This window comes from Camellia sinensis, chromosome 1, assembly GCF_055761805.1.
Source record: "Camellia sinensis isolate YWXY chromosome 1, ASM5576180v1, whole genome shotgun sequence".
Classification (NCBI taxonomy): Eukaryota; Viridiplantae; Streptophyta; class Magnoliopsida; order Ericales; family Theaceae; genus Camellia; species Camellia sinensis.
The window spans coordinates 18,596,594-18,605,578 of record NC_138961.1 but is presented as its reverse complement, the minus strand read 5'-3'; positions in this window follow the sequence as shown (position 1 = coordinate 18,605,578).

The window sequence follows — 8,985 nt, the reverse complement described above, 5'->3', positions numbered from 1 at the left end:
TATTATCGTAGAGGAGAGTAGTAAAAAATTTTATTTTTTATATTAATTCTGTTAAATAATTTTTTTTTTGACAATGAAATATTTATAATTTTTAAGACTAAATGAAATAATCCATATTTTAAATAAATTTTAAAAAATGTAATTGTATTTTCAACAAGGGAAATGTCTTGTAACTCAAATTTTGTGGCTCAAAAGTGGCTCAAATGGCCAAAACGACGTCGTTTTGACCATTTGAATGTTGTTCTGTACTCAAAACGACGTCGTTTTGGCTATTTGAGCCACTTTTGAGCCACAAAATTTGAGCTACGTAGCATTGTCGTTTCAACAATGCTAGAGGGCCACAATTTTTGTGGCCACAATGGCTCAAAACTGCCAAAACGACGTCGTTCACCCAAAACGACGTCGTTTTGACAATTTTGAGCCATTGTAGCCACAAAAATTGTGGCCCTAAAATATTTTCCTTGTATTTTACTCTTATTATTACAACAGCATATTAATGAATGAGAAACAACAGCAAACAAATGTGGAGTATTTAATGTAAGTAAACCTTGGGGCTCGGAACTGTTGTCACTACTGTGCCTTTACTGTTATGTTTTAATTTGAGGTACATCATGGGTTTATTTTTATGGTATAAACCGTTCATATTGTAAGATTTGTTGAGTACTTCATGCCTACTAAAAATTATATTAATCGGATATCAATAATTATATGATCGATAACAAAAAAAATAAACAATAAGTTTTTCTTTTGAGATTTAACATAAAAAATATGCAATTCGATGATATAGTTATTGATATCCGATTAATATGATTTTTGGTATGCATGAAGTAATCAACAAACCTTACAAAATGAACGGTTCAGATCATAAAAATAAGTCCATAATGTACCTTAAATTGAGGCACAACAATCACTATTGTGCCTTTAACAAAGCAGTGACCCCATTTCCTTGGGATTAAGCACCTGATTGAGATGAAATTATAAGAGTCATATATTTTATTTTTATTATTCATTAATTAATATTTCATTAAGATATTTTACATTTTTTTTTTACTATTAATAATGGAGGTAAACCATGGGGCTCTTCAAGATGAATTATTATATAATCTTTTTATTTTTTATTTTTTATTTATAGATTTGTTATATAATCTAAGCATTTTACATTGTGCTACTTCAGATGTTGAGAGCAACCTGGAGGGCTTCTGTGCTTTGTTGTGAAAATAAGATTTAGGGGTTTTTAAGCTTTGTTGTGTAACCATTAATGGTTAATGATGGGATCCGGCTAAGGGTTTAAATCTTTATATTTTTTAGTGTTAATTACACTAATAGTCCCTATAGTTTGGGACTTGTGTCACTTTGATTCCTGACTTTTCAATTATAACACATTTGACCCTGAATTTTGAATTTTATTCAAAATAAGGACAATTAAAAATATTATTAGATTTTTCAAGGGTAAAATCATCAATTTGATAAAATATAAACTAATTTGACAAAAATAAATATCAAAAAAATATTTTTAATTTTTTAAAAATTATTTTTATCCACCAATGATAAAATTATGTAAAATTAATAAAAATTACATGATTAATTTTTTAAAATTAATTTTACATGATTATCATCCAAACACATAATAAAAATTAATTTGGTAAAAAAAATAAATAATGTCTAAAAGTAGGGGTGAGCAGCGGATATATCGATCCGCCAAAACCGACCGAACCGAATCGATCCGCCGCATTTTGGACAGATGCGTGATGACGAGCGGACGGTTGCGGATTGATTTTCTCCAATCCGCCAATTTGGCGGACGGATGGCGGATTTGAGATTTTTTGGCCGCAACCGAACCGCCAAACCGCCAAATCTCGAACACCCCTAGTAATTTATAAGACTTTGTATTTTCAATTTGTTTAAATATTATGTTTGTGTTTTCAATTGAAAAAGAGTTTAAATATTCTGTTGAAAAAAAGTTTTCAACTTGAATATATTTTTTGAATTGAAAAAAATAAACGTATTATTCATCTATATTTTTTAGTTTTTAAATCTAACTCTAAAAATAATAAATAGAAAATATGATATATGCTTGTTGATTTTTGTTTTCAAAAACATATGTAGATGTAACAATACAGAGACATTCAATCTCTACTACTGCTCTGTTCATGGTTTTGATGGTTTGAATTGTTATTATATTTTAAGAATCACAGATTGTAATACTTTATGGGGATGAATCATGCTGTGATTGTAATATGTGGATGAGGCATGCAGTGATCGTGATATTCTAAAGTTTCAAACTTTCTTTCTTTGGATATAAGGCATACAGTGATTGTAATACTTTTATAAGTCAGTGACTGTAATACTTTCTTCTTCTTCTTTTTTTTTTTTTTTTTTTGAGGAAGTGCACAAGTTGAATTATGTTGAAAATTTATAAAATTTTAAACCGCCAAACCGATTCGCATCCATCCGCCAAACCGCCAATCCGCTCAATCCACATCCGCCGGATTGGCGGACGGATGCGGATTGATTTTCTTCAATCCGCCAATCTGGCGGACGGATAGCGGATTGGAGGTTTTGTGGCCGCAACCGACCCGCACCCACCCCTATCTAAAAGATTTATCAATTTTACATAATTTTATTTTTAGTATGTAGAAATAATTTTTAAAAATTCAAAAATATTTGTTTGACATTTATTTTTGTCAAATTAGTTTATATTTTATCAAATTAATAATTTTACCCTTGAAAAATTTAATTATATATTCAATTGTCTTTATTTGGAACAAAATTCAAAATTTAAGGTCAAATGTGTCACAATTAAAAAGTTAGGGACCAAAGTGATATAAGCCCCAAATTATAGAGACTATTTGTGTAATTTGTCATATTTTTTAATTTATTTTATTTTTTAATAAATTAAAGTAATCTCAATTTACTTTTCAAACTTTGACGGTGACGAGGGATATTGATTTTTTTTTTTCTTCTAGTGGTGGGCCTAGTGTTGGACTTACGTGCAGTTATACGGGGTCAGTTTGCGAGTGTTTTAGGGTGGGACCGAAGCATTTTTCTTTTAAGTGATTTATAAAATGATTTTTTTATTGATAAATTTCATTTAAAAGGGTTTTAACTTAAGAAATTTATGGATAATTTTTTTTATTTATTTAGTCTCATATATTTATATTTTTATTTCGTAAAGTCGTTTTCTTGATTTACATTATTTTCTTAGACTCTTGTACCCTTGTATTTAATATTGATATTTAATGTTGGGACAGAGAGAGAAGGAAAGGGACTAAGGCATAGTAAATTTTATACACAAATTAAATAATATTGATATTATTATTTTATATTATAATATAATGTGAATATATTTTTAATTGACAACACATTAAAAACAATGTGAATATTCTCTCTCATCTGATGTGAACGTTTACAACAACTTTCTAAAAAATTCTCTCTCATCTAATATAGTGATGTGAACGTTCATAACATGTGAATCTTCTTATTTTTAATTGATTACATATTAAAAGAACGTTCATTATATTTTTAATTGACAACACATTCGTAATTACAATATGTAGTGATATAAATATTCATAACATGTGAACATTCTCTCTCATTTAAAATAGTGATGTGAATGCTTACATTCGTATGTTTTAGTATGAATATTCACATCATGTCATTAACAATACAATGACAAAAATTCATTTTAAATTAATGTGACAACACAATGATAAAAATTCATTTCAAATTAAGATGAATATAATGATAGTCAACATCTTGATGTATGGAAACTACTAAAACATAATGACAATCAACATTAAATATCAACATTAATAAGGGGTAGGAGAGATTGAAGATATTTTGGTCTTCTTAACTCAAATAGAACATAATAGAATAATTAAAAACAATATAGGTTGGATGAAATAAAAGTCTTTAAAAGATGATTTATCAAAAAAGCTCCCTCATAGAAAGAAAGAAAAAAAAAAAAAAAAATTTGTCCTAAACATATTATTTTATATTTTTTTGAGTGATGTGTTTATGCCGTAACGTAGAATCTAAATATAAATAAATTTAAGTCATAAATTAATATTTGAAAAAATTATTCATAAATCCTATTTAGAGAAAAGTTATTTCATTTAGTCTTAGAAGTTTTCTTTTAAACTAATTAGTCTTTTTTATTTTGGTTATGTTGTATTTTTTTTGATTTGGGAGTTTGAAAGTTTACTTATTTGTCTTTATGTGTTATTTTGTTTGATTTTTTTTTTAATGTTGGGTGAGCGTGGGTAAAGTAGGTTTTTACATTTCTATTTTTTTTTTTTTGTGGGGATTTAGTGGAGTGATTGTAGGTGGATGATGTTACCCTGCTTGTGGTGTTATTGGTGTGATATCCGTTCCTTTTTGTGGTGTTTATTCCTATTATAACATTGACATTAATTAACATCCAAACGTAATATTAATGTAACACATAAAAAAAATTCCTTACTGTATTTTTTCCAAACATTACACTTCAATATAACACTCAAAATTTTTTTTAGTGTAACACTCTAAAGTAACACATAAAAAAATTTGTTATTTGTAACATTCTAATGTAACACACAAAAAAAACTCCTTAATATATTTTTTCCAAATGTAATACTCTAATATAACATACAAAAAAAACTCCTTAATGTAATACTCTAATGTAACACACACAAAAAATCCTTTGTGTAATACTCTAATCTAACATACAAAAAAAACTTTTTGATGTACTTTTTTCAAATGTAACACTTTAATATAATATTCTAAAAAAAATTTCTTAGTGTAACACTTTAATGTAACACACAAAAAAACTCTTTTGTGTACATATTCCAAACATAATGCTCCAATGTAACCAAAAAAAAAAAAAAAAAATTCTTAATGTACTTTTCCTGAACGTAACACTCTAATATGACACTAAAAAAAAAAAAAAAATATGAAATCCTTCAAACCATTCCAAAAGGAGTACAAATATTCATTAGTAATTAGTTTTGAAGAAATGTATAATTTCAAACTGTGAGTGTTACGTTTGAAAAAAGTACACTAAGGAGTTTGTTTAGTATTTTTGTGTGTTGCATTAGAGTATGTTACATTGGAGTGTTACGTTTGAAATTATACTGATTGAAGTGTTACGTACACTAAAGAATTGTTTTTTACGTTGAAGCGTTATATTTGGAAAAAGTACACCAAAGAATTTTTTTGAGTGTTACGTTATTACGTTTGAGAAAAGTACACCAGTAAGTTTTTTAGTGTGTTATATTGAAGTGTTACGTTATTGGAGTGTTATATTAGAGTTTAAGTTTTTGTTCGTAACGTGTGATTCATTCTAGAATGAGAAAAAATTCAAAACTTCTATAGTGTAAAATTGCCAAAATATGTAATTTTACATTTTGAGAAAATCACTTTTTTCTTTAAAAAATTAAACCCATATAAGTAAAAAAACTATTTTTTTATGTAATTTCTACCTTAATGGGACCTTTGGATTTATAAGAAAAAAGTGAAGACTAAACCGTTCACAAAATCACATTTTGAGATTCATTGATATTTTACCCTTAATATTTCGTGTGAAAAATTTAAATTTATAATATAATTGATAACAAAATTAAAAAATATTATGAACACTAAATAAGCTATCAATTTTTTTTTATCAAAACTCTCGTATAAGTGTGGTATCTACAAATTCGTATGTATGTCAATCCCACATTCATATAAAAAGTTTAATAAAATATTTAATATATTGTTTAGAATCCCTAATACTACTCAACAAAATTATAATGCTCTTGCAATATAACGGCGCCTTGCCTTTCTATCCCTAGCGTTCATAATTATTAGGAAAATGTTTAAGGGTCATAATTTTTGTGGTTATAATGATTCAAAATTATTAAAATGATGTCGTTTTGACATGTTTTGCACCCAATACGATATTATTTTGACAATTTTGAGCCATTGTGACCATAAAAATTATGACCCTCTAGCATTGTTGTAATTATTATTAGGAAAATACTATAATTACAGAAATAAAAATCTAAAAAATATCTAGAATTACTGTGGATATGGACCCACAAGAATGCCTTCAAATGCAAATCATGAATATGATATGGTTTGCTTTTTGACTTTCGACTGCAGACTTTTTGACTATATTATGGGCTTCATGTTTCATCCATATCTTCCGGTATCAACTTTGTGTTATCTAAATGTGTATATATATATATATATATATATGCTAGATATTAATATTTTTAGACACAAACTCATCTATAATAATGTGATAAGAGAATTATATTTTACTGTGGGGATGTATTTTTTGAATACTAACACATGACAAGGTGACGCCGACGTGTCAGTCGAGGTGCCATGTGTCCTGGTCATGACGCCGAAATGATCTCGACGAGGCCAAGGTTATCTCCGAAGATATCGGAACTCGAGATAAACGGATAAGGGACAAGAAGTCCTAGAATGAAGAGGAGACTTAGTCAAGATGAGGATAAATCTTTTAGAGAGTTTATTTTTATCTCTTGAGGAGTCCAAAGTAAGTACTGAGTTGGAGTCCATAGAAGTCAGGCTTCTAGTGGGACTAGGATTAAGGTAACTATAAAAGAGAGGTACCCCGTGGGTCTAAGGTACACAATTTTATGCTTTGAGTAGTGAGTTTAGCACTTGATTATCCTTGAGAGATATATTGATTTAATCGTCGAAGTGCCCCTGGGTGGAAGAGCCACCGCCGGAGCCTTTTCTTTCTGTTACAGGTTAACTGGAGCCATCTATTCTGCCGGTGCTCTCTAGTTGATTACTAAACGGGCAGTGTGGTCAGAAAATCACTCACATAATTTGGCGCCGTCTGTGGGAACTTAGAAGAATAGATGGCCAGTAACGGACAGAATGAAAATATTGGGGGTGACACTCCTGCTGGGAGTGGCAAACCAATTGACCTTAACGTTGAAGGAGACAACCACAATGCAGAAACTCATGACCAGGGCCATGGAGAGAAAGACGTCGGCCAGGAGGGCAACACTTCGAAGAGGACAGACCAAAGCAAGTACTTTAACGAAGATAACCTTCAGGTATGGAGATAGGAATGGCAACGGGCCGGGCCGGGGCCGGGGCCGGGCATCGCACTCCCCGTCCCCGATCCCCGAAGGTGAAAAAATCTCCGTCCCCTCCCCCGATCCCCGGCGGGGAACCCATCACTCCCCTCACCCCCGCCCCCGCCCCCTAACGGGGATCGGGTTTCCCCGACCCCGAAATATCCCCGACCATTTTTTTTTTGGGTTCAACACACAATACAAAAACAACAATTTAATCTGTTTTGCAACAATATTCATCAACAGTTTAATCGGTTTTCAACAACAATCATCATCAACAACTCAAAAAAAAAAAATCAAAAATTGAAGAGGAGAACGCAGATCTGAAATTGCAGAGTAGAAGGCTGAAAACAGATCTGCAAAAAAAAAATAATAATAAAACAAAATCACTTCATCATTCCATAAACTCAGATATGTAAATTTAGAGGGGAAAAAGAAAAAGAAAAAAAAAGGGTTGAAACAGATATATATATATATATATATACATATATATACACTCAGATTGAAATCCCTAGATCGATTAGTTTAACGCGAGAAAGAGAGAGAGATAACAATGAAATCCCTAGATCGAAATCCCTAGATCGATTAGCGGCAGTGAGGGAGGATCGACGGTGAGAGATGAGCGGCGGTGAGGGAGGATCAACAGTGGTGAGGGATGAGCAGTGGCCGTCGTTGTGTGAGAGTGAGAGTGAGAGTGAGGGACGAGCAGTGGCCGTCGTTGTGCGAGAGAGAGAGAGAGAGAGAGAGAGAGCAGCGTTGTGTTGTGTGAGAGTGAGAGAGAGGGAGCAGTGTATATAAACCAAACCCTACACACACACACACACACACACACACACACACATATATATATATAGGAGGGCATAAGAGTAATCTTACCTCGGGGCTAAACGGGGCAGGGGTCGGGGGCGGGGCCGGGGCGGGTCCGGGGTTGGGACATGTATCCCCGTCCCCGGCCCGAACATCATCGGGAATTTTTTTTTGAATACCATCCCCGGCCCGTGGGGGATATTTTTCAGGGAATAACCGTTCAATTCGGGGTCAGGGGGTCGGGTCACCATCGGGCCGGGTTCAGATTGCCATCCCTAGGGATAGGTGCCTACGGAGGGATGAGGAAGTAAAAGACTTGGCAAACAAGTTGGCAGACCTACAGTCAGTGGTCAACTTCATGATGTAAAACAATGTCATGCAGTCACCATACCCGCTGCAGGATACGTCGATGCCAGCAACTAACACCCAGAAGGGAGGAAGAAGAACAATCCCCGAAGTCCCTTAGCACACCAGGAGTGGAAGGCACTCTTAACGACCTTCCAGGGAAGGCGGACGAGATGAGCCGAGACGAGAGGAGTCCCGAAGAACGTATCACACGAAGGATCCAGAACCCAAAGAACATCGGCATGTTCAAGGGTAGGCGCTCTGCTTTGACACAACACATGGAGAGAGATCAAAACGAGCCCACCACGAGGCCAAAAGTAGTGTGCCGAAGAGATTGAAGTCCAGAGATAGCCGAGCTCCAGGGAGGAGTAAAGAAGACTTGAGAGATTACCTCAAGAGGAAGCAATAGAATGCTGAAGCCGAGGTAACTACCCCGGTTAAGCCGAAGACACCATTCTCGGTGGAACTAGACAAATTTGAAGCACCAAAGAGATTCAGTATGCCGAGATTCCAAATATATGAAGGTAAGTCAGATCCCAACTTCCACGTTGGGCTATACTTGAATTCAATGGCATTATATAGTGGGAACGAGCCGTTGCTCTGCAAAGTATTCCCCTCGTCCTTCGGGGAAATTGTATCAGATTGGTTCCATAAACTACCGAAGGGAAGCGTAAAGACTTGGGAAGGCCTGGCCGAGATGTTTGTGGCCAGGTTTGTGACAAATAAACTACACCCCTTGAGGGTCGACGCACTGATG